The sequence below is a fragment of the Helianthus annuus genome, chromosome 5 (assembly GCF_002127325.2).
Source record: "Helianthus annuus cultivar XRQ/B chromosome 5, HanXRQr2.0-SUNRISE, whole genome shotgun sequence".
In the NCBI taxonomy this organism is placed as follows: Eukaryota; Viridiplantae; Streptophyta; class Magnoliopsida; order Asterales; family Asteraceae; genus Helianthus; species Helianthus annuus.
In genome coordinates this window covers 134,315,764-134,340,108 of record NC_035437.2, presented here as the reverse complement: position 1 = coordinate 134,340,108, position 24,345 = coordinate 134,315,764, and the positions used below count along the sequence as shown (strand labels likewise).

Here is a 24,345-nt window from a genome sequence, read left to right as displayed (position 1 = left end):
CACATAACTCCCTTGTTTAAAATGCAGTTTTTTGCTGGTTCATTATGAGTCGAAACAGCATACTTTCGCATGAATCGTTAAACGGCTGGGCTAGTTCTTCGTATTTGTATTTCGGTTATCTCATTACTCAACTATAACTTAATTGGGCATGTTACGGAAATTAACATTCACGCTAAATTGCAAGACTTCTAGTTGATCTTTCGTACTATGATCATGCATCCAAACCAAAACTTGGCATCTATAATAAGAACAAGGCTTATAAGTTTGTCTATGGTGTTCGCTACACGGCCTACACCTCATGTATTATTCGCACAATATAATAAAGTCATGCTTCGTGTTTATTACCAAAACTTGTTTGACCCGTTTGGGTGCGGAGTATAAGCACCTTACGGACGCTCGACTTCATGTTTATAACTTGTTTAGGGCAATAGCCAAATTCATGACATAATGGAAATTCTCGGTCATCATGCTTTCATTCCTCTTTAACCAACTCATAAAGCTAACGATGTGTATAATGTAATGAAACGATAAATTTCATACCTTTTAGAGCGCGTCTTTTCCTCGTGAACTCCCTCCGGCTTGTCCGCTAGATGAACCGGACTCTTTGCCTAGAAAATTCAGTTTTTATAACATGTTTAGAACTCCTTTTTATGACCACAATCACATCATTATGGACCATTATAAATTCTGCGTTTTTATCCAAATTTCACATTTAAATCCCCACTTAGGCATTTCTACAAACACCTAGTGGGTCAGATTTTTCTACCTTCATAAACATGTTCATGACTTTACAATTCAACATCCAATTTCACTATATTAGAAATTTTGCATGCATCTTGACATTATCTTTTCAGAACTTATCTTTCCAAATTTTCAGATTATGCAAAACAAGAGTTATAATTTCAGCATTAAACAAGTTTCTTAAGGTTCTCTAATCACCTACAATGGTGATTAAGTAATCCCTACAAGTATCATACAAGGTAATGTCAGGAAATCATCTAGGGTTTGATCCTAAACCTCATACTCCTTCTAATTTCAGCCATGCATCAACAATCAAGCTGAATTTCTCATGTTTCACAATTAACCTAGAATTTGTGATGTAACAAAATTACTGGATTTCACATACCTTTTGATCCTTACAACGAGGTGTTTACTAATATGTGATTAGAGCTTGATTTGGAACTGATTTGGGGCTTCAATTGAAGAGATTTTGGTGTGAAACTTAGGGTTTTGGAGAACCCCTGTCGCCCCCTCCTCTCTTGATCGACCAGACACACCAATTTTGGTGTGTTTGGTTTGTTTTTGGTCACAACTAGTAATTAACTTTTGGTTTTTGTCAAGTTTAGCCCTTTAACTATGATTCTCTCTAAGTCTTAGTTATTTTAACCATAGTATGTGTTATTTCAAGACTTGAATTTAACTAGGTTAAGTTCCTAGTTGGTAAATTCTTGTTTATCAATTCTTTGAATTTAATGATATAAAGATTTATATTTTAGGGGTGTTACAAGTCCACCCCCCTTAAAAGGGTTTCGTCCTCGAAACCGAATTACATACCAAATAATGTCGGGTGTAGACGTCGCATTTCCTCTTCGGATTCCCAAGTAGTGTCTGCCCCTTTTCTGTGCTCCCATTTGACCTTGACTTGGGCTATCATTTTGTTCCTCAAACTTTTCTCCTTACGATCTAAAATCGCAATTGGTTTTACTGCATAGTTGAGGGTGTTATCCACTTCGATATCGTCGTAGTGGATATGAGCGGTCTCGTCGGTCAAACACTTTCGGAGATGTGATACGTGGAATGTATTATGAATCCCACTCAATTCTTCGGGTAATTCAAGTCGATAAGCTACCTTACCAACTCGTTCAATGATTCTAAATGGCCCAATGAATCTTGGGCTTAACTTCCCTCTTTTTCTGAATCTAATAATACCCTTCCATGGAGAAACCTTTAGCATGACCATATCGCCAACCTGAAACTCAATTGGCCTATTTCTTTTATCTGCGTATGCCTTTTGTCGGTCTTGAGCCGCTTTCATATGTGTCCGAACTATGTCGATTTTCGCATTTGTAGCTCGGATTATATCAGTTGGTGCTAGCCCCCGTGGACCCACTTCTCCCCAACATACTGGAGTCCGACACTTTCTGCCATATAATAGCTCATACGGGGCCATTTTAATGCTCGCGTGATAGCTATTGTTATATGCGAATTCGACCAAGGGTAAATGGACATCCCAACTACCCCCAAAATCAATAATGCAAGCCCGCAGCATGTCACCTAATGTTTGTATTGTTCTTTCGCTCTGCCCATCCGTTTGTGGATGATAAGCAGTGCTAAGGAACAATTTAGTTCCCATCTGTTCTTGGAATTCACGCCAGAATTTTGAAGTAAACCGGGTATCTCTGTCTGACACAATGGATATCGGTACCCCATGCCTTGCTATGATTTCATTGGTGTAAACCTCCGACATTTTCTCAGATGTATAAGTCTCACGAATGGGAATAAAGTGAGCGCTTTTAGTTAACCTATCCACGACTACCCAAATAGCATCAAAACCACGACTTGTTTTAGGCAGTTTGGTCAATAGGTCCATCGTAATTTGCTCCCATTTCCAAACCGGAATTTCTAACGGTTGGAGTTTACCATACGGCTTTTGGTGTTCCGCCTTGACTTGTAGGCATGTCAAGCATTTTTCCACGTATTTCACAGTGTCTCGCTTCATTCCGGGCCACCAATAGTTTTGCTTCAAGTCATGATACATTTTGGTCGCTCCCGGGTGAATGGAATAACGGGATTTATGAGCTTCATCAAGTAGAAGCTTCTTAACCCCACATGTGTTAGGAACCCAGATTCTATTAAAACGAGTCTTTAGGCCGTGACTGCCCACCTCAAGGTCCTTCACTTGGCCGATAATTCTCTCCTTTTTCCAGTTTTCCGCCTTTACAGCTTCATTTTGTGCTTCTCGAATTCGTTCTAGTAAACTTGAAGTCACAACCAGTTGCATTGATCGTACCCGTATCGGGGTATAATCTGTTTTGCGGCTCAGCGCATCGGCCACTACATTAGCCTTACCGGGGTGGTAATGTATTTCGCAATCGAAGTCCTTGACGGTTTCCAACCACCGTCTTTGCCGCATGTTTAATTCCTTCTGGTCGAAGAAATATTTCAAACTTTTATGGTCGGTAAAGATGGTAAACTTTACTCTGTACAAGTAATGTCTCCATATCTTTAAGGCAAACACCACCGCCGCTAATTCTAAGTCGTGAACCGGATATTTATTTTCATGAATCTTCAATTGCCTCGAGGCATAGGCGATGACCTTGCCTCGTTGCATTAATACACACCCGAGCCCCAATTGAGAAGCGTCCGAGTAAACCACCATGTCTTCAGTCCCTTCCGGTAAGGTCAGTACCGGAGCGTGGGTCAACTTTTCCTTGAGTGTTTGGAAAGCTTCCTCTTGCTTAATGCCCCACACGAACTTTTCCTCCTTACGAGTTAATTTGGTCAAGGGTAAGGCAATTTTGGAGAAATCCTGTATGAATCTCCGATAATATCCCGCAAGCCCTAAAAAGCTTCGGATTTCCGAGGGATTTCTTGGAGGGCTCCATTTCGACACGGCTTCTATCTTTGACGGATCTACTAGTACTCCATCAGCACCAATGAGATGCCCAAGAAACTGTACTTCCCGTAACCAGAAAGCACACTTCGTGAATTTTGCATACAGCTTCTCTCGTCTGAGTGTGTCTAATATTTCCCGCAAATGACACACGTGCTCGGCTTCACTCTTTGAATATACCAGAATGTCGTCGATAAATACAATTACTGACTTATCTAGCATGGGTTTGCAAACCCGGTTCATGAGGTCCATGAAAGCCGCGGGTGCATTGGTCAATCCGAAGGGCATTACAAGGAATTCATAATGCCCATACCTCGTACGAAAAGCCGTCTTTGGTACGTCCTCCTTCTTGACTTTCAATTGGTGATAACCAGATCGGAGATCGATTTTGGAGAACCAACTTGCTCCTTGTAGTTGGTCAAATAAATCATCAATTCTTGGAAGTGGGTATCGATTCTTCACCGTGAGTTTGTTTAACTCCCAGTAATCGATACACATGCGCATACTGCCATCTTTCTTTTTCACGAATAAGACTGGTGCGCCCCACGGAGACACACTCGGTCGGATAAATCCTTTGTCAAGAAATTCCTGAATTTGAGACATCAATTCTTGTAACTCCGACGGTGCAAGTCGGTATGGCGCCTTGGCCACGGGTTTCGCGCCCGGAATCAACTCGATTCCGAACTCTACCTCCCGTTCTGGCGGTATCCCCGGTAGTTCTTCCGGAAACACGTCTTCATAATCTCGCACGACCGGTACATCCCCAATTTTGAGGAGTTCCTTTTCCGTTTCGCTTGCATATACCATAAAGGCCTTGCATCCATGTTTCATGAGTTTGCGAGCCTCTAGCATTGTGCATATCACCGGGTTACCTCCCTTTTCTCCATATATCGTAACTTGCTTTCCGCCAGGAGACGTTAGTTTTACTTCCTTTCGGAAACAAACCACCTTTGCGTGGTAACGGGATAGCCAATCCATTCCCACTACCACTTGAAATTCTCCCATCGACATCGGGATCAAGTCTATTGCATATTCCTCGTCATCAATGTTTATCGTACAGTTTTCACATACATCGCAAACAATAAAGCTTTTGTTATTACCTATCTCTACTTCTAAAGGCATAGGTAACTTTGTTAGAACAAATGAAGGGTGCCGAATAAACCCATATGAAACAAAGGATTTATTCGCACCAGTATCAAATAACACACGTGCAGGAATTGAATTTACAGTGAATATACCTGAGACCACGTCAGGTTCGACCTTTGCTTCAGCAGCGGTCAATTGGAAAGATCTTGCTTTGGCTTTTGAGGCTTCACCTCTCGAGTCTTGCCCTTCTTTCTTTCCTGCTAGTTCTGGGCACTCCGATCTTTTGTGACCCGTTCGGTAACAGTTGTAACAAACGGTCACTTTTTCCGGGCATGATATAGCCATATGTCCCGTTTTTCGACATATGGGACAAGGCTTATCTTTGAAGCGACATTCACCCTTATGATTCTTGCCGCAGATTTTGCAACTTGATGTACCGCCCTTTGCATCTGATTTCTTCGTCGTTTCATTCGTTCTTGCTTTCTTGGTAGGGCTTGGATTTATGTCTTGTGCCCTTCGTTCACCCCGCTCTATACTCTTTTTCAGCTCAATCTCCCTTTCCCGAGCGGCATTGACAATCTCGGTAAGGGTCTCATACTTTGAAGGGGTTATGAACTCCCTATATTCTGCGCTTAGCATGTTATGGTAGTAATAAACCTTCTGCTCTTCGTTCGTTATCAAATCATCACAGAACTTCATTTTGTCCATAAACATCCCCGTGATCTTGTCTATGGATTCACCCTTATGTCTGAGTTGCATGAACTCTTCCTTGATCTTGTTTATGACCGCTTTGGGGCTGTGGTGTTTAAGAAACGGTGTCTTAAACTCCTCCCATGTCATGGCCTTGGCCGCTTCGCTTCCAATTTCCTTCTTTTTATTATCCCACCAGTCTTTCGCTTGACCTCTTAACTGACCCGTGCCATAAGCTACGTAGTCATTCTCATCACAGTGGGTTCTCTCGAATACTCCCTCGATATCGCCTATCCATCGCTGACACACGATTGGATCAACCTCCCCATTATATATAGGTGGTTTACAAGCTATGAATTCCTTGTATGAACAAGGTTTTCGTTCCCCAGATTTTTCCTTTGCTAGATTTGAATTATCTTCTAGCTTCTTGATTCTCTCTTCTACCACTGATAAAACCGTATTTTGGATTTTATCAATGAAGTTCGACAAACTGTTTTCGATCGCCTTTCCAACTTCTTCGGCAATCACTATTCTCATTTGTTCGGTGACTCTTGGCACCGCATCACCATCACCTCCGCTTGCCATCTTTGATACTGAAATGTTTACATACATTGTTAAACATTTCATTTGTAATACATGTTTTACTTGTTTTGATTTGATCAAGTTCGTAACTTGACTCAATCATTCTTGTTCCATGCCTTTCTTGTGTTTGAGTGTGCTTACACACTCTTGATTCTATTATTCTTGTTTCATGCTTTTCTTGTGTTTGAGTGTGTTTACACACTCTTTTCCATGCATATTTGTTTGTGAATTATTTCTATACTCCTTAAATTTTACTTAAACAATTACTCTTACCGGATGTTGATCAAGCTTGAACCGAACACTTATTGGCAACCTTAAGCTCTGATTACCAACTTGTAAGACCCAGTTTATATTACCAAATTTAACAACCTAAAAACCTTGCATTTAACGCCAAAACGACGACTTAACAAAAACTTTCATTGTTTAAACCCAAAAATTTACAACATACATGTATTGTTGTTATAAAACCCCATACAAGACGGTAACTACCATTAGTTTACTTAGTATCTAAAACAAAAGTCATAATTGCGGAAGCGTTCTAAAAGATTGTGTGTTCGGTTCGGCTCGCTTGCTTGACCTTCATCCTTTACTTGGGTACCTGAGAACTAACATTTTAAACAAGCATTAGCATTATCATTCTTGGAAATTTACGTGTTCGAATCGGGTCCGAACACTGGTTCGAGAAAATGTTCAAAACAAATTTCATCAAACAGGGCTCCACCGTAATTTACGGTGTCACCGTAAATTACGGTGGCTTCTGGACATTTGGGGGCCTACCGTAACTCAGTAGGAATCCACCGTAACAGAATTGCAGGTCACCGTAAATTACGGTACTACCGTAATTTACGGTAGACTCTGCACATAACTCCCTTGTTTAAAATGCAGTTTTTTGCTGGTTCATTATGAGTCGAAACAGCATACTTTCGCATGAATCGTTAAACGGCTGGGCTAGTTCTTCGTATTTGTATTTCGGTTATCTCATTACTCAACTATAACTTAATTGGGCATGTTACGGAAATTAACATTCACGCTAAATTGTAAGACTTCTAGTTGATCTTTCGTACTATGATCATGCATCCAAACCAAAACTTGGCATCTATAATAAGAACAAGGCTTATAAGTTTGTCTATGGTGTTCGCTACACGGCCTACACCTCATGTATTATTCGCACAATATAATAAAGTCATGCTTCGTGTTTATTACCAAAACTTGTTTGACCCGTTTGGGTGCGGAGTATAAGCACCTTACGGACGCTCGACTTCATGTTTATAACTTGTTTAGGGCAATAGCCAAATTCATGACATAATGGAAATTCTCGGTCATCATGCTTTCATTCCTCTTTAACCAACTCATAAAGCTAACGATATGTATAATGTAATGAAACGATAAATTGCATACCTTTTAGAGCGCGTCTTTTCCTCGTGAACTCCCTCCGGCTTGTCCGCTAGATGAACCGGACTCTTTGCCTAGAAAATTCAGTTTTTATAACATGTTTAGAAATCCTTTTTATGACCACAATCACATCATTATGGACCATTATAAATTCTGCGTTTTTATCCAAATTTCACATTTAAATCCCCACTTAGGCATTTCTACAAACACCTAGTGGGTCAGATTTTTCTACCTTCATAAACATGTTCATGACTTTACAATTCAACATCCAATTTCACTATATTAGAAATTTTGCATGCATCTTGACATTATCTTTTCAGAACTTATCTTTCCAAATTTTCAGATTATGCAAAACAAGAGTTATAATTTCAGCATTAAACAAGTTTCTTAAGGTTCTCTAATCACCTACAATGGTGATTAAGTAATCCCTACAAGTATCATACAAGGTAATGTCAAGAAATCATCTAGGGTTTGATCCTAAACCTCATACTCCTTCTAATTTCAGCCATGCATCAACAATCAAGCTGAATTTCTCATGTTTCACAATTAACCTAGAATTTGTGATGTAACAAAATTACTGGATTTCACATACCTTTTGATCCTTACAACGAGGTGTTTACTAATATGTGATTAGAGCTTGATTTGGAACTGATTTGGGGCTTCAATTGAAGAGATTTTGGTGTGAAACTTAGGGTTTTGGAGAACCCCTGTCGCCCCCTCCTCTCTTGATCGACCAGACACACCAATTTTGGTGTGTTTGGTTTGTTTTTGGTCACAACTAGTAATTAACTTTTGGTTTTTGTCAAGTTTAGCCCTTTAACTATGATTCTCTCTAAGTCTTAGTTATTTTAACCATAGTATGTGTTATTTCAAGACTTGAATTTAACTAGGTTAAGTTCCTAGTTGGTAAATTCTTGTTTATCAATTCTTTGAATTTGATGATATAAAAGATTTATATTTTAGGGGTGTTACATTTCTAGGGGAAAGCCTGTTGTAAACTACTGCTTATTGTTAATCCACTGTTGTGACCCAGTTTTGGCTTTCATTATCTGTTCCTCTGGTAGGGTTCAATTCCAACAATCTCCCCCTGGAACAGATAATGCCAAAACTCTTCGTTATTTTGGATCTTTATTCTCTCATCAGAAGTTCCCTAGCTTGTCTTTTAAATTCTGCTTCAAAATCTTTGGAACTTGAGTCATCCTCATCCCTGCACAATGAAAGTTCAAGGAGATCTTGTAGATCTTCAACACCAAGGGTCAGTGCTTGTTTCCTTGATATGTACTTCATTTCACCATTGGATCTGATCAGGGTCAATACATGGGTCTTTTGATCAGAGAGCCATTTTAGTATTTTTGAACCCAATGGGTTTCTTGGGAGAGGTTTATTTACTGATGAGTTGGGAGATTTTGGCCTTGTAAACATTTGTAAAGCAGTATCCTGAGCTTTTGCTAGCTCAGAATTTTCAGACATTTGTTTGAAAGCCTTGTCTATGACTTCATTTGCTGCAGCTATGTCTTCTGCAACTTCTTTGTCAATCTGCTCTTGTCTCTTTTGTTGATCTAGCTCAATGTCTGATATATCTGCTGATGTGTTTGGTGATGATGGTTTGTTCAAAACCTTTTTGGCAAGGTCTTGAAGCTTTGCTGATCTATCTTTATCTAAAGCCATTTTCTTGATGGCTTCTTCAAAATACTCAGCTTCCTTTTCCTTTTCTTCTGTAACAGTCAGCTGTTTACTTTTTTCTTGGTCAATCACAGTGACAGAGGTATCTATAGAGGTGATCAGTGATTCAGAAGTTTTGATCTGCTGCTTTGGCTTTTTGTAGTCAGGCTTGTTTGGAGTGTCAGAAACTGTCATCCTCCTTTTCTTAAGCCTTTCGTAAGCCTCATCTGTTTGCTGCTTAGTCCATTTTGCTATGGCATTGGCAGTATCCACCTTTGCATCCACCAGCTCCTGCTTCTTTCTTTTGTACTCAGATGTAAGCTCAGCTATGAGCTTTTTGTATTTGTTCCAGTTTGGAGCTGTCCTCTTCTTGCTTGGATCATTTTTAATTCTTTCAATTCTGTTTGCCTCATGCTTTAATGCAACTATTGGCCATTCTTCGAATTGTTTTTCTTCAGCTGGATAGAATTTTTCTTTCATGATGTATGCAACATATTCTTTTCTCATTTCTTTTCGTAGATCTGCTTCAGGTGGTAAGTTTGACATTTCTTTGCTCACATCTCGTGCATAGTCTTCCATCTGTTTGACTTTGGTGAGGAAGAATTCCATTCTTTCAGAAATGGCTTCATCACCTTGATCTTTGCATTCAAGTTTGGCTCTTATCTTAGCCTGCCTTGCTTTGAGCTCGAGATATTCATCCATATTTTCTGGGACTATGAAGCCTATGAGAGAAGGAAATCTTCTTTTCGAAGGGTCATCAGTGTAGAATTGTCTCATCTCATTTTTTATTGCTTCCAGTTCCAGTGGATATTTTGCAGCATTAGTATCATATTTGTCATCAGTTGCCTGAGTTGTTTTTCTTTTTCTGGTGTAACTTTTTTCTAGTGAAGGAGTGCTTTTGGGTGATTTATTAATTGAAGTAAAGATGGCTTGAAGTGAAGTGAGGGCAGTGGTGGATTATGGCTGACTGACAGTTGTTGAAACAACTGGTGTTTCAACTACTGTTGTCATTACACCAGATGTTGTAACATCTGATGTCTTCTGCTTTTTCGCAGGAGGTGATGGTGGTGATGTGACATTGATGAGAGCAGTGGTGGATGACTGGCAAACAGCTGTTGAAACAACAGGTGTTTCAACCTCTGTTGTCATTACAACTACTGATGTGTCAGTACATGTCTTCTGCTTTTGAGCAGGGGTTGATTTGATGGCTGGTGATGTAGTTGAAGTGATGACTTTTGGTGGTGAGGTGATTTTAGGTGGAGGTAGAGCAGTGGTTGTAGTGTGTGTTATAGTGGTGTGTGTTGAAGAGATGGCAGCTGTTTGGCTAGCATTTTTTGAAATCTGCTTTTCTTTTTCTGGTTCAACATAAAGGCCATCTTCAATTCCCTTCTTCATCCACTGCTTGATTTTCTCCCCCTTTTTGGCATTATCTGGAAGGGGGTTATCAATGAATAGTAAAGTGGGAGGAGCTTTGCCAGTGGTGTTCTGGATGCTGGCCTTTATAGCCTTGATGTCTGCTTGAGTATCTTTGAACCTTGACTCCACCATGTTTGTCAGCATTTGTACATGTATTGCATGCTGCTGATCAGCCATTTGTTTTTGTTTTTCAAGCAGGGGGTGGAAAACACTCCATAGCTCATTTGCAGCAGGTGCAGGTTGTGCAGGTTCTTGAGCTGGAACAGCAGTGGATTGTGCTTTTTGAGCTTTTAACAGCTGTTGCACCATATCCTTTATTTCAGCAACTGTTGTTTCAAGATTTTCAACTCTGGCCGTCAATTCCTGATATTTTAAATCATCACCAACTTTAATGGGATCATCTGATTTCCCACCAGCAGTGGTTATATCAATGTGTGACTTTGGAACTGAGTCCCCGAAATCATTCATTGATGCCCCTTGTTCTTGGTTCTGGGGTCTTCTTCCTTCAACACTTGATAGCCCTTCAATGTTGCCAGTAGTTTTAACATACTCACTGGTGGTTATCAGAGGTGCTATAGAAGGAATTGCCTTCAAGGAAGTCTTATAGATGTAACCACTGTCCAAATGTAAACCAGTGGGTTCAACATTTGTAGTGGCTGCTTCACTTGAACTACTGACAGGAATTACTTGTAACTCCTGCAGTGTAACCTCCTCAGTTGTTGCTGGGATAACAGAGGTATAATCATCAGACCCAGTCACTTGTAGGAGTATGCTCTCAGTGATAGGTGATTGAGAGGAACTGGTTTGTGTCTGAGCTATATCAACTGCATGCAACAAAGGTATTATGGATTGTGGTAATGCGAGAGGTGAGGATAAGGGTGTTGAAAGAGACATGTCCTTGGGATCAGGACTGTGGAAGATGGATCCGAGTGGATCAAGAGCTTCATAATGTGGAGTCCCTATGTTTACAACCTGATCCTTTTGTGAGGATGCAGGAGGAGTTTGAGGTAAGGGTGGAGATCTTTCTACCATCTGCTGTGAGGAAGTAGCAGCAGTGGTTTTTGGTGACATTTGTGTTGTCACTGGCAGTTGCTCTGGGATCTCATCTTCCAGAGTTGCCTTTGCTTTGGGTTTGGTGGGCTTTTTGTATGATTTCTTTTTGGTCTTTTTGGTGATTACAGGTGTGGGTTTCATAGCAGTGGTTGTGCTACTATGATCACCTGGAGCAATGGGCTCAACAGTAGATGCCTGAGGAGCAGTGTTTTCTGCTGAATTCTGTTGAGGCACCTCTGCTTTTGTTTTTGTAGGTGCCATCATTCTAGAGAATGTTTCAGTGGTTAAACCACTTATTTTAAAATAAGCACCTTGTTTGAGTAAATTTTCATTTTCTTTTCCAAATTTTTCTTTGAAATAGTAGCTTAGAAACCTTGGAAAAAGTAGAAATGCTTTGCTATCAACATTTTTCACCAAATCATGAAAGATTTCCTGGGAATAGTTATAATTTTCATTATGTAGAATGGCATAAGCTAGGCATTGGATCTTTAATGGTATTTCGTTAAAAGCAGTTGTTTTATTTGAAACACATGTCAAAAGAGTATGAAATAAAAACCTAGTTGCAGAGGGGAAGAAACCTTTTTCTAAGGTATCCTTTTTTATTTGATCTGCATACCCCCTTTCCATAAAATCAGTTTTCAACTCGCTTTTAAGAAAATAAGTTTTACCTTTCTGATCATCGAGTTTAAAGACTTCTGAGATGGATTGTGGAGTAATTTGAATCGCTTTACCCTGTATGGAAGAATTAATGGCAGTGACGGTCTCGCCTTGTTTTTCGAGGGTAGCGTTTTTCCAAAATTCTCTATGGGTTTGTTGGTAAATTGGAGCATCTGCTGTAAGCAAAGTTTTATACTTTGATACAGCCATGATGTCGATGATTGAATCGAAGGTGTGATTGTTGGTGGGTTTTGTGAGTAGACCCAAGTAGTTGTGAGGGGATTTGTATGGTATTTCAATGGTTTCAGCGGCCGTTTGAGCGACCTCTTTGGAAGATGATGATGATTTTGATTTTGATTTTGATTTCGTCATTTTGATGAAGAAAATCGAAGAATGAATTTGAGATAAGAAGATGGAAACTGCTTTGAGAACAGTTTTTTTGTGAATTCGAATCGACAGTAAAATCCCTGTTTGGGGTTTTTGATCAGGGTTTTATAGGGAAAAAGGTGATTGCTGACGTGGCAACGGTTACAAAGATCTGACGGATAAGAAATGACCAGTGGATAGTTGTGTCAGTGGTTTAAGGCACTGAAGTTTGGTAACATTGGAAAACAATGAAAATGATGGAACAGAGGTTGACTTTCAACACTGGATAGCTACAAACCAACAGATGTTTGAACCAATCAGTGGTTACGACAGACTTTGATTTTCTCAATATGCAGCAGCAACATAGTCTTCTTCAAAACAGTGGTTGTGGAAACATCTGCTGTTTGTGCTTAGTTTGATGAGTATAAATCTTGACAACTATACTCCAACATATACAATGTTTTTGAGGGTCCACTTTTTGCCCAAAAGATTCTCATCCTTTGGTAAGTGTGCAAGTTATCAAACTTGTTTTCCCTGAACTATTGAAGCTCCTCTTATATGACACTACCCAACTTTCTGTCTTTTAGTGGATTTGAAGTTTAATTTGATCAGCAACGTTGGTATATCAGTAGATGAGCTTTAACATCTGTTTTGTACATCTGCTGCTCAGATGTCGTCATGATTGTGTTTTTTGTAATAGAGGAATTGATTGTTAAATTGATTGTTAAACTGATTGTGTTTTTTGTAATAGATAAACAATGAATGAATACGATTCAATGATTTATGCAGCGGAAATGAACACAAACTTTGTAAACACAATCAAGGAGGAAAATAGTTTTAATAAACACATGCTTTTCATTAATCGAAAGATTTGTAATCAAAATCAAAAGATTATATTGCATGCTTACAAACTAAAACTTCCCCTCAGCCTGATGCTACTTGGTCGATCACATAAGAAGAAAGGATTGGATCAGAGGAGATAAACACAGTCAGTCCATCAAGTGAAACAGTACAAAGTACTGGTCCATTTATAGAGCATGTCAAACCACTGAAGCATCTTGCCTGACGTCACCATGAACGTGACATCTAACAACTAACTAACTCTAAGTACTGATCTATACATCCATTGTTATCTAACAACTGATCCTATTACAATAAGACAAAGTAAACAACTGTTTCTTTATTCCACTGCTTTATTCCAAGCAGGGCTTTGGTCTTCTCAGCAATGCTTGACTGAAGGCAATAGTTCGAAGAGCAGTACTTAGTATTTGGCATTCTTTTAGTCTTCACATCAGCTGTTGTGCTAAGCAGTGGATAAAACAAATCAGAATTATAGATCAGCAGTTGTTTGAACCACTGTCAAGGGGAAATTCTGAAGCCTAACAACTGATTATTCTGGTTCCACTGCTCTGAACCGGTTTTGGCCTTAGTCAACTGTTCCTCTGTTAAGGTTCAATTCCAACAATGTAATTCGGTATACCAAGACAAATAGAAGCTGCAGAAAAATTAAATAAAGTAGAAAATATACACTTGTTTATGGAATTTAGTAGTTATAAATTTAGGTGTTTTTGAGCTTGTGCTCGTCCTTAAACTAAGTCTAAAGCAAACATATGAAGAGAAACGACAAACAGATAATGTAATTATCGAACATATTATAATCAAATTGCAAGAAAATTAGTTCTACATACCTATGTCAAAGGCAGAAATCCACAAATGAAAAGAATAAGTGATAGTGAGTTGTGCACATGGGTTGAACCAAAGAATAAAGAGGACACCTGCAAAAGATATTGAAAATTTAGCCATTAAAATGAGAGTATACTGCATTGTGATAGTGACTGGCAGCCTAACCAATTACCAACCTGGTCGGTTCGGTTTTCTTAATCTAAAACCATTATTAGCAGTTTAATCCATATTTTTGACAAAAACTTGGCGAACTGGACGGTGAACATCCGGTTATATGATACCTAACATTTGTTACCTTGTCACACCTCTATAAATTTAGGCTACTCTACAAAAACCACTGCTTTTCCTACAAATTTAAAGGTTAACTAGACACTATCTATATATAACCTAATGCACTCACAATTGCACTTAATTCACAAATTGAAACCGACACAACTTATATATACCTTCTAAGTAAAGCAACAAATTCTTGCCTAGTCATGTTGTTCATTTCTTCAAGCTCTTTCTCATAGTTGCAAACCTAAATCATCCAAATTTATATAAAATATAATCAGAGTCGGTGTATAAGCTTTTAGCAAGCCTATCCTTACTTTCAATTAATTCAGGTCATATAAGATAAAGGTTACTACCGGATAGTTTGTGGTGGTGGTGGGACCCCAATACTTGAGGGCTGCTAATTCATATGCTCTAGCTGCTTTGTCTTCCTTATCATATCCACCTGGTTAATTAAAATTATAAATCAACATCCACTTCACTAAATTTAGTAGTTATAAATTTAGGTGTTTTTTAGCTTGTGCTCGTCCTTAAAACTAAGTCTAAAGCAAACATATGAAGAGAAACTACAAACAGATAATGTAATTATCGAACATATTATAATCAAATTGCAAGAAAATTAGTTCTACGTACCTATGTCAAAGGCAGAAATCCACAAATGAAAAGAATAAGTGATAGTGAGTTGTGCACATGGGTTGAACCAAAGAATAAAGAAAACACCTGCAAAAGATATTGAAAATTTAGCCATTAAAATGATTGGAAGAATGAAAACCCTAGAGAACGATAATCAATCTTGTTGTTTTTGTTTTGAGTAGTTGAAAATCACGGGTCGTAGATGACATTGTGACCTGAATCGATGATAAGTTTACGGCTATAGATACGACAATCAGATGCCGGCAGCGGCGGAGCACGGCGGCGTTGAGGGGTTGCGGTAGAGAAGCAGAGAGGGTGGAGTGAACGGGAGAACCAACTCCATCAGAGAGAAATGGATTGATTTCTGAAAGTGAAGCTCTAATTTTGAATTTTAGAGAGAGCTTTTATGGATCAGTTGTTTAAATTTTGAATTTTACATTGGTCCGCCTAAAAAAACCACTAATTAATTCTAATAAAAATAAATATATCTGATTTATAGATTATTTGTGGTTGTAAATTGTAAACCGGAATTATGACATCATCATTGACATGTGGCATACCTTAGACCAGTGTTGCAAAAGTCGCTAGGCGGTTCCTAGTCGGCCGACTGGGGAGTTGGGAGTAATCGGAGTACTCGGAGAGTACTCGGGGAGTACGCGGACATGGTAAATATAAATAAAATTAATTGTTATATATTATTTATGTGTTAAAATAAGCATAATTCATGTCAACTGGGTATAATTTAAAATGAAACATGTTTAAAGTTCAAATATTCTGAATACAAGTCCGACTAGTCTGAGTACAAGGCTGAGTAGTCCGAGTACAAGGCCGAGTAGTCCGAGTACAGGCCGAGTAGGCCGATTTTGACCGAGTTTGACCGATTAAAAATCAACAAACCACGTTGACCGCCTAGACCGACTAGGCCGACTAGGCTCCGACTAGGCCGACTAGGCTCCGACTAGGCCGACTAGGCGCCGACTAGGACCGAGTACTCCCGAGGCCGACTAGTTGAGACCGCCTAGGAGGAAGTCGCCAAGGTGGAGGTCCGAGGACCGAGTACTCGCCGGGTACTCGGCCGAGGAATCCGACTTTTGCAACACTGCCTTAGACGTTGACACATAGGCAGATTTACATCAGCTCATAATCTCTTATTATAGATAGTATAGATATTTTGGTCATTATTTTTGTTAAACAATATTTAGCTTTTCTAGTTTTATGTATAACAACACGTCATTTGAATGAATTATGCAGTTTTATTTGGAGTTATTATTGTTTGACCCGACCCGACCCGACCTGAATCAAATATCTGACCCAAACATACAATCGGAAACATGGCGATAGGAAAAATTTTTTGGTCCCATGACTTTCTGACCCACTAAAACTTTTGGTTAAACTCCGTCACAGGTCAGTCCAAAAGGACATCCACAAATGAAGTTTGAGGCCCATGCATTTGGACTCTACCTGAAATATAAATGCACATGTTTGTACATAAAATAAAAGGAATATTGGATTTTAATAATCTCAACTATTCATCGTTAACTACCAACAGTCTGAACTAAAAAAAAAAATAACCACTCGCAGTCCTAACTATTAACATATTGGTCTCAAATGGACCCTGACTCACATAAACCTAACGCCGTTAGTCTCCGGTTGCGGAAAAACGTTTTTTGGCCTGAAAACTTATTTTTAGACGGAAAACTCAATATTTTCATCCCAAACCTCTTTGTAACCTTATTACGGACCTTTAGGAACCGTTTTCTACTAAAAGCCCCAATTATTGAAGTTGTCGGAAAACTCATTTTTCGTCGGAAAACTAAACTTTTTGGCCGGAAAACTTAACATTTTCGTCACAAACCTCATTGTAATCTTAGATCAGACCTTTGAAAACCCTTTTTTGGCCAAAAACGGTTTTCCGGCGACCGGAGACTAACGGCGTTAGGGTTCTGTTAGTCAGGGTCCATTGGTGGCCAATATGTTAATACAGTTGGGACTGCTGGTGGTTATTTTTGAAGTTGGAACTGTGGCAGTCAACGGCGTATAGTTGGAATTATTAAAATCCAATATTCCAAAATGTAATGACATTGAAGTATGTTGTCATGATATCTCTACATTTAGCAAAGGTGGGAATCACTTCGTGTTACTCAGGTTATTAGATTGACGAGTTGAAGTCAATAAACTTAAAGCGATTATAAAAATCAATCCTAATTTGGACATATTTGAAATCATGTAAACCAATCACAAGTTGTTCACGTTTATCAAACCATGTCAAATATGTTGGCAACTTAAAACGGGTCATAAACAGATTGGGAGGTTAAACTTATTTTAATTAGATTTCTTTTATATTTTGAGTGGGTTTATGACTCTTTGTTTAATTTTTTGTACAAATCAAACACAACAAGTTTGTTAAACGCGTTAGACAAGTTTTGGGTTCATAAACATATTAGATTGTTCAACCTAAAACTTGATTATTTTCGTTTTGGGTTCCTTAGATTGTTCAACCGAAAACTTGATTATTTTCGTTTTGGGTTCATATCATGTGAGTATACAATTTATAACCCCTACTTTAGCTAGCAGTTTTATTTCTTTTGTACATGTATAAATAAATACAGGTAGTTGAGTGGTCAATATATGTTCGGGTTAAAACAATGTGTTAAATGGTATTGATAGGGTGAGTTGACTCACAAATATTTTAATTATTTTTAAAATATATTTTGAGTTAGTTAATTAACTAAGAAACAAATTATACTCATGCACAAACAAATGTATGCGGCAACATAGTGTTTATGGAGAATTACATGCGGTGACAGACCCAAAATTTTTTTACATAAAAAAGGAGAGTTGGGGAGGAATTTATAGAGGTTGTTTGTCTATCGCTATAAAATGACTTTTTTCGGTTCGGTTCGGTTCGAGTCGAATCAGACGGGTCATATAAAAAAAAGATAATCGAATTAAATTTTATATAATCAATAAAAGTACGTAAAATGCATAAGAAAATTGAAAATATATTACATATTTAAAGTTGTTCTCTACAAGTTTTTTTTTTTATTTTTCAAAATCTATCAATTACAAATATTTTACTTTTTATTATAGTAACTTTTTTTGGTCCGGTTCGAGTTGGGTCAGACTGGATCATATAAAAAAGAAAGATAATTAAACTAAATTTATATAATCAATTAAAATACGTCAAATATCATTACAAATATATAATAAAATTAATATAATACATATTTAAAGTTCTTCCCTACAAGTTTTTTTTTATTCTATAAAATCTAGCAATTACAAATACTTTACTTCTATTCTATATACTAAAAGTATTCTATATGCTCACAAAAGTAATTGCGAAAAGTAATAATATCTAATTGGTCTATTTAACTTATAGGACTACAATATTTTATTGTCTTAGTTAATTCCTTTTTTTTTTTTACTTTTTTTTCAAGGTTTGTTATTTTTTCATATCCATTTTGTAATTTTTTTTCTACATATTTTAGCTTTCTTTTTTTCTTCTTCTTATTTTTACGTTATAACTCCTATTGTATGAACATTAAACAAGAACTACAACACTGCCATGAAGCCCGGGTTAAATACTAGTTAAATAAACAAAACACATGTGTGGTTTGAAGTTGTTTGTCTATAAAGAAATAAGTTATAATAAATTTAAATATCTCTCTACTCGGTCTTCACACATGCATCTTTTGCCATATTAAGAAAACATGTGTAAAGACCTTTGACTTAATTTTGCTTTACGCTTATGTTTTCTTTATATTAAGACCATGCGTAGGGGTCTTGTGAAGTGGCATTTCATACCCAACCACATGTCGATCCCCCCCCCCCCACCGCCTCGTGAAAGGGGCATTTTGGCCGGTCCTCGTGGTCTTGGTCATGCGGTGAAAGAGGAGAGGTTCAAAGAGAGGATCATCTGCAATCTAGTTTACCTATTAGTTTAATAATTAAAGATACCTAGTAACCATGATTCTCTGATTTAGTGATGTAGATGAAGAGTAGCATCTTGATGAAGAAGAAGAGATCGAGAAGGAAATATAGGTTAAAAACTAGGTATACTTTTGAAAGGCCCAATTCATCATATGGGTTGGTTTTTTTGTCTATGGGCTATTCTTTGCTTATGGGCTGTGATCCAATTCACCATATAGAACCTCCTCAAGTCAACGTCTATGTACTTTTATTTCTCTATGGGCTATTCTTCGCTTATGGGTTGTGATCCAATTCACCATATGGGTTATATGAACCTCCTCAAGTCAACGTCTATGTACTTTTATTTTTAATTTAATGAATTTATTCGTGTTTTGTTAGTTATTGTTACACTATTTAAAAAAAGAAAATTAATCATTGTATAATCAATTAGGTAATTAATGAAGGAGGTAATCAATTAGGTAATTAATCAGATACAAAAACATGAAACCCTAGCACCAGCCACTCCACCCCTCTCCTCCTGCCTCCGCCACTCCTCCACCGGATCACCGTCGTCGCACCTCTCGTCTCCGTCACTCCTCCACCTCTTCAATGTTGAAACACTCTTTTAAGTTTAAAAATCAGTTTATTTAAATTTTAGTTTATTTTAGCAGTCAGCAGAAGTTAAAAACAAACAGCCTTTTTCTTGCAGATGGAAGAGGTTTGACCCACCTCTTAGGGTGAGCGGGGCACCAGCGGGGAGGCGGATCGGTGACCCCATTCCCCGAGCGGGAACACCGCCGCCATCCCTGCAGGGACCCAAATCGGGGAGTTGGGTCGGGGAGGAGTCACGAGAGGAGATGGTGGGCCCATAGCTTGTAACAACCAATCAAGTATTTTCCTTTTTTTTAATAAAAAAACAAGTCACTTAAGAGGGGAGTGCCGCCATCAAATTGGGGTGTGAGGGGAGTTTAAGAGAGGAGTTGACGTGACATAACCTGATTGGGTGTGCGTAAGAGAGGGGACTCCCCTAAGAGGGGAGTGCCCCTCTCACCCTTATTCTACAGATGTGATTCGAGACTACATAACATTTTACCTCTGGTAAAAGAAACTCTACCTTAATAATACGCATCATCAAGCAAAAACAGGCTGGGCTTCACGATGCTCCAAAGCCCAAATCATATTATAAAGAGGATGGTGGCACATGGTAAATATTTGAATTCACTAAGGGCAATCTGTCATTTCAGCTTTCTTTCGAATCCTAACCACACATGAGCCGTTATCCAATTATTTTGTCGGCAGTCCCAAGCTTCCAATTTATTCCTTATTTATTTTATTTCCCTCCAAGCTTTCATAATAAAGTAGCTTTTTTATTTACATGTAAAATACAACTCCCCTCAACATATGGCAGTGATAAATGTAGAAGTAACCACGTTGTAGGGCGGTAAATGGAGCATTTCTCAATTTAATAATATACACGCATATGTTTTGATTATTTGTACATACTTCTCATAAAACGATATCAATAAAAGACACAAACAAAAATATGCATGTCAAAATCTTTTTGTTTTAATAAAGTTTAGAAATTATAAAGTAACTTGATTAAAGCCAAGAGTAGTAGTGATTATTCACCAATAGCTGTCGTTCACTATTCCCACGAGTTGATTGGTTATGGTAGCAAAGGGAAAATGCTAAAAGATGAAATACAAAAAGGAATAAAAGTAGAAATATTAAACATGTATATTAGCGAAGTTGCAGGTTTAAAAGTAAAATACAAAAAGCGACAATCATTTACTAAAAAGAATAAAAAGTAGATGGACTAAACATGTATAATACTAAAGTTTAAGTAGAGTGACTAAACACGCATGTAAACAAAGTTAACAAATATGAAGAAAACATTTTAAAAACAGGGGGACGAAACCCGTGTATTAGCGAATCTGAAAGTTTAAAGATTAAATACAAAAAGAATCGACCAATGAAGGGGTGTCAGACACTATTCCCCTCAAAGTTATTGTATTTATACAAAATATTAGGATCCTTTTATTATTATCTTTTTCTAACTTGCGTCCTTTTTAACTGCTCATGTCCCAAACTTAGGGGCTGTTTGACAACATCTGAATGGTTAAGTGTTGAACTGGTAAAAAGTCTGAACCATTAAGTGTTGAATCAGTAAGAGGTCTGAACCATTAAGAGCCTGTATAATGCTTAACCGTTCAGAGGCAAATGTCTGAACAATTCAGATTAGAGGTCTTAATCATTCAGGCTCTGTATAAATCTTAACCATTCAGAGGCAAATGTATGAACCATTCAGACATCTGCTCATGAAACAAACAGTCTGAACCATTAAGTGTTAAACCAGTAAGAGGTCTGAACCATTAATAGCCTCATTAAGAGGTAAACAAACAGCCCCTTAGTGTTTTAAGAATAAAAATGTATTTTTATATATTTATTCTAGTAGGTATCATTATTATTTATATAATATATCAAAATATATTAAAACTTATAATATATTAGTTGATAATTGTTGATGGACCGGTTTATCCTTGTTAACTAATAAGGTTTCCTCTTGGGGTGTATTTAAGGAGATGATTAGAGAGGGCTTTATACAATTAATCATAAGACCACACATATTCGACCTTCTCTCTCCATTACTTCAAGTTGTTCAACCCTAAAGAACTCGATACTACTATCATTGACACACATCCTAAAGGAGAACCAGATTAAGCTGACTATCATGTCAAACTCTATGGCTGCATCTGTCTCTGGATTCTCTGTTGGCATGTCCGCTGTAACATGTATGATTTACATGTTTTCTATTATGTTGAAACAGAATTGATAAACAACTGTTACGTCATAAATTAATTAATAACCAATTAGATAACATGGTTAACTTTCAAATTACATAATTGTTACAATTAATTAACTCAAAACAATTTATAATAACTCACTTTGATTATCAACATTTATCTTTTATAAATACATATTATCGATGAATCATTTTTCTCATTTTAATTTATTTTCTCTTTAAACCTTTAAAATTCAAATATAAACCATTTATGAGTAGAATCTAATAAAAACAATCCAGAAGCTACTAAAAATGTAGGAAATATATATATATATATATATATACACACACATAGGGTGGGGTTCTAGATTGAACACTAGTGTATTTGCGAACTGAGTGAACAAATCTTGGTCATTGATCTACACACGTGTATGGTCAGGATCTCATCATTAAATCGTAAAATACACTAGTATATTTCAACATCAAATCCTGGCCATTGATCTACACACGTGTATGACCAGGATTAATTCACTCAGTTCGCAAGCTACAATAGTGTTCACTCTTAAACCTAATCCTATATACATACATGTATATATATATATATATTAGACCACATTAGTGGTGTTTGGTCCACGGTGTAGAATTTAATCAAAATAATCCAAAAGTTACGTAAAAAATTTAGGAAATATTATATAAAAAAATATATTTTTAGACCACATTAGTGTTGTTTGGTCCTCTGTATAAACTTTCATTTGTTGAGTTTAGGGGCTTTTTGGCAACATTTGAATGGTTAAGTGTTGAACCAATAAGAGGTCTGAACCATTAAGTGCTGAACCAATAAGAGGTCTGAATCATTAATAGTTTGTATAATGCTTAACCGTTCAAAGGCAAATGTCTGAGCAATTTAGATTAGAGGTCTTAATCATTCAAACTCTGTATAATGCTTAACCATTTAGAGTCAAATGTCTGAACCATTCAGACATTTGCTCGTGGAACAAACAGTTTAAAGCATTAAGTGCTGAACCAGTAAGAGGTCTGAATCATTAAGAGACTCATTAAAAAATAAACAAACAGCCCTTAGTTATTTATGGTAATAGTTCACCACAGTTTGAAACAGTTAAGGACACACTATATGGGATTTTTAATAAATATACACAATATATAAACAATTCAAAAGGCTTGAATTCATGGGGTGCTAGTGGTAAGGCCTTTGGGTATACTTTAATCTATGTTAACTCTACCTAAGTGTCACATCAATTTTTTCCCCCATTTTACTTTGTCACACTTTAAGGAAATGGTTTAATCCCATTAACTTCAACTAACCCTATCTTTTAGTGGTTTTTGGTCTAAAAAAGAAAAGAATAATTAATTCAATCTCTTAATATTGGGTTAACATGTTAACACATAACCCATTTAATGTTCTTTAACACAAGGAGAGAGTGACTTGGATTGTTAGTTAACATGCCATATCATTGTTAACAATCTAAATGTTATAGTACACCCCATGGCCTAAGGTGAATTATCAAGTATTTGAACTTTTTTGTAAACTTTCATTTCAAGCATTTTTAAGTTATGAATTATGAAACCTTAAATTTTTTTTTTTTATTTTAGGTTATTGGATTTTATCACCCTCAATTATCGGCCTTTGACCGTTGCCACCTTCAACTAACATTTTGACACCCGGCACCCCCAACTTGACTTTTAGTTTGTGCTGGCACCACTCAGTTAACTCTTTACTAACTGAGTTTGTTTCTTATCGTATGTGGCACAACCTAGCTTACGTGGACAGGATGACATGGCGAATTCGTAGCACTTTATCAATTACGTGTACAGGATGACATTTTTTCATGATATCTTCTCTCTTTTAAGCTATAATCCACAGAAAACAAAACCTTCCATCTGCTATCTTCTTTCACACAAATAAATCCTCAGATCTGTGTATACTCAAATCAAATCGAATCTTGTCTCAAATCAAACACAAATCAACCACCACCACCGGCGACCGTATCCAATACTCTAGATCCTCCACCACCACCACCACCACCACCACCACCGGCGACCGTACCTAACAACCCCGTCGTCTGTTTCGAGTGCAAAAACGGATTCATTGAATCGATCTTAGTTTTAGTTAGCAATGAAGAGACTCCGGCGTTCGGTAACGAGTTCGTTGAATCGATCTCAGTTTCAGTTAGGTCATGCTGGTACTACAATGAAGATGATGATGACGTCATAACGAACGAACGGATCGAGAATCGAAACATAGAATAGATCGATAATCAGATCTTCACAACGAGAGTAGATCCAGTGGCGGATCCAGAATTTTTTTTCACTGGGTTCACTTTTTAGATACTCCAATTTCATATGACTGAACATAAAAAATTCCGGGTTGGTTCGACAGTTCAAATCGGGTAAGGTTAATCACATAATAAAAGTACGACACAATAATGAAAAGAAAATCGTTGCTACTAAAATAACACTTACCGTGACGGCCAACAATGAAAATCTGTCACGAAATTGGATTTTTGACCGACCATCAAGTCGAGAGAAA

At 37.5% G+C, this 24,345-nt stretch overlaps 1 long non-coding RNA gene across 2 annotated transcripts; it reads right to left on the bottom strand.

Moving 5' to 3' along the window:
- Positions 1-568: 568 nt before the first annotated feature.
- Positions 569-8,085, bottom strand: LOC110939189. Of its 2 annotated transcripts, none has more exons than XR_002592048.2 (3): positions 7,956-8,085; positions 7,370-7,437; positions 569-608 (listed from the first exon to the last, which is right to left on the bottom strand). It is a non-coding gene; the product is annotated as an uncharacterized LOC110939189 (long non-coding RNA). The 2 variants fall into 2 exon arrangements; XR_002592047.2 differs by lacking the exon at positions 569-608 and adding an exon at positions 6,375-6,576.
- Between the last annotated feature and the right edge of the window lie 16,260 nt (positions 8,086-24,345).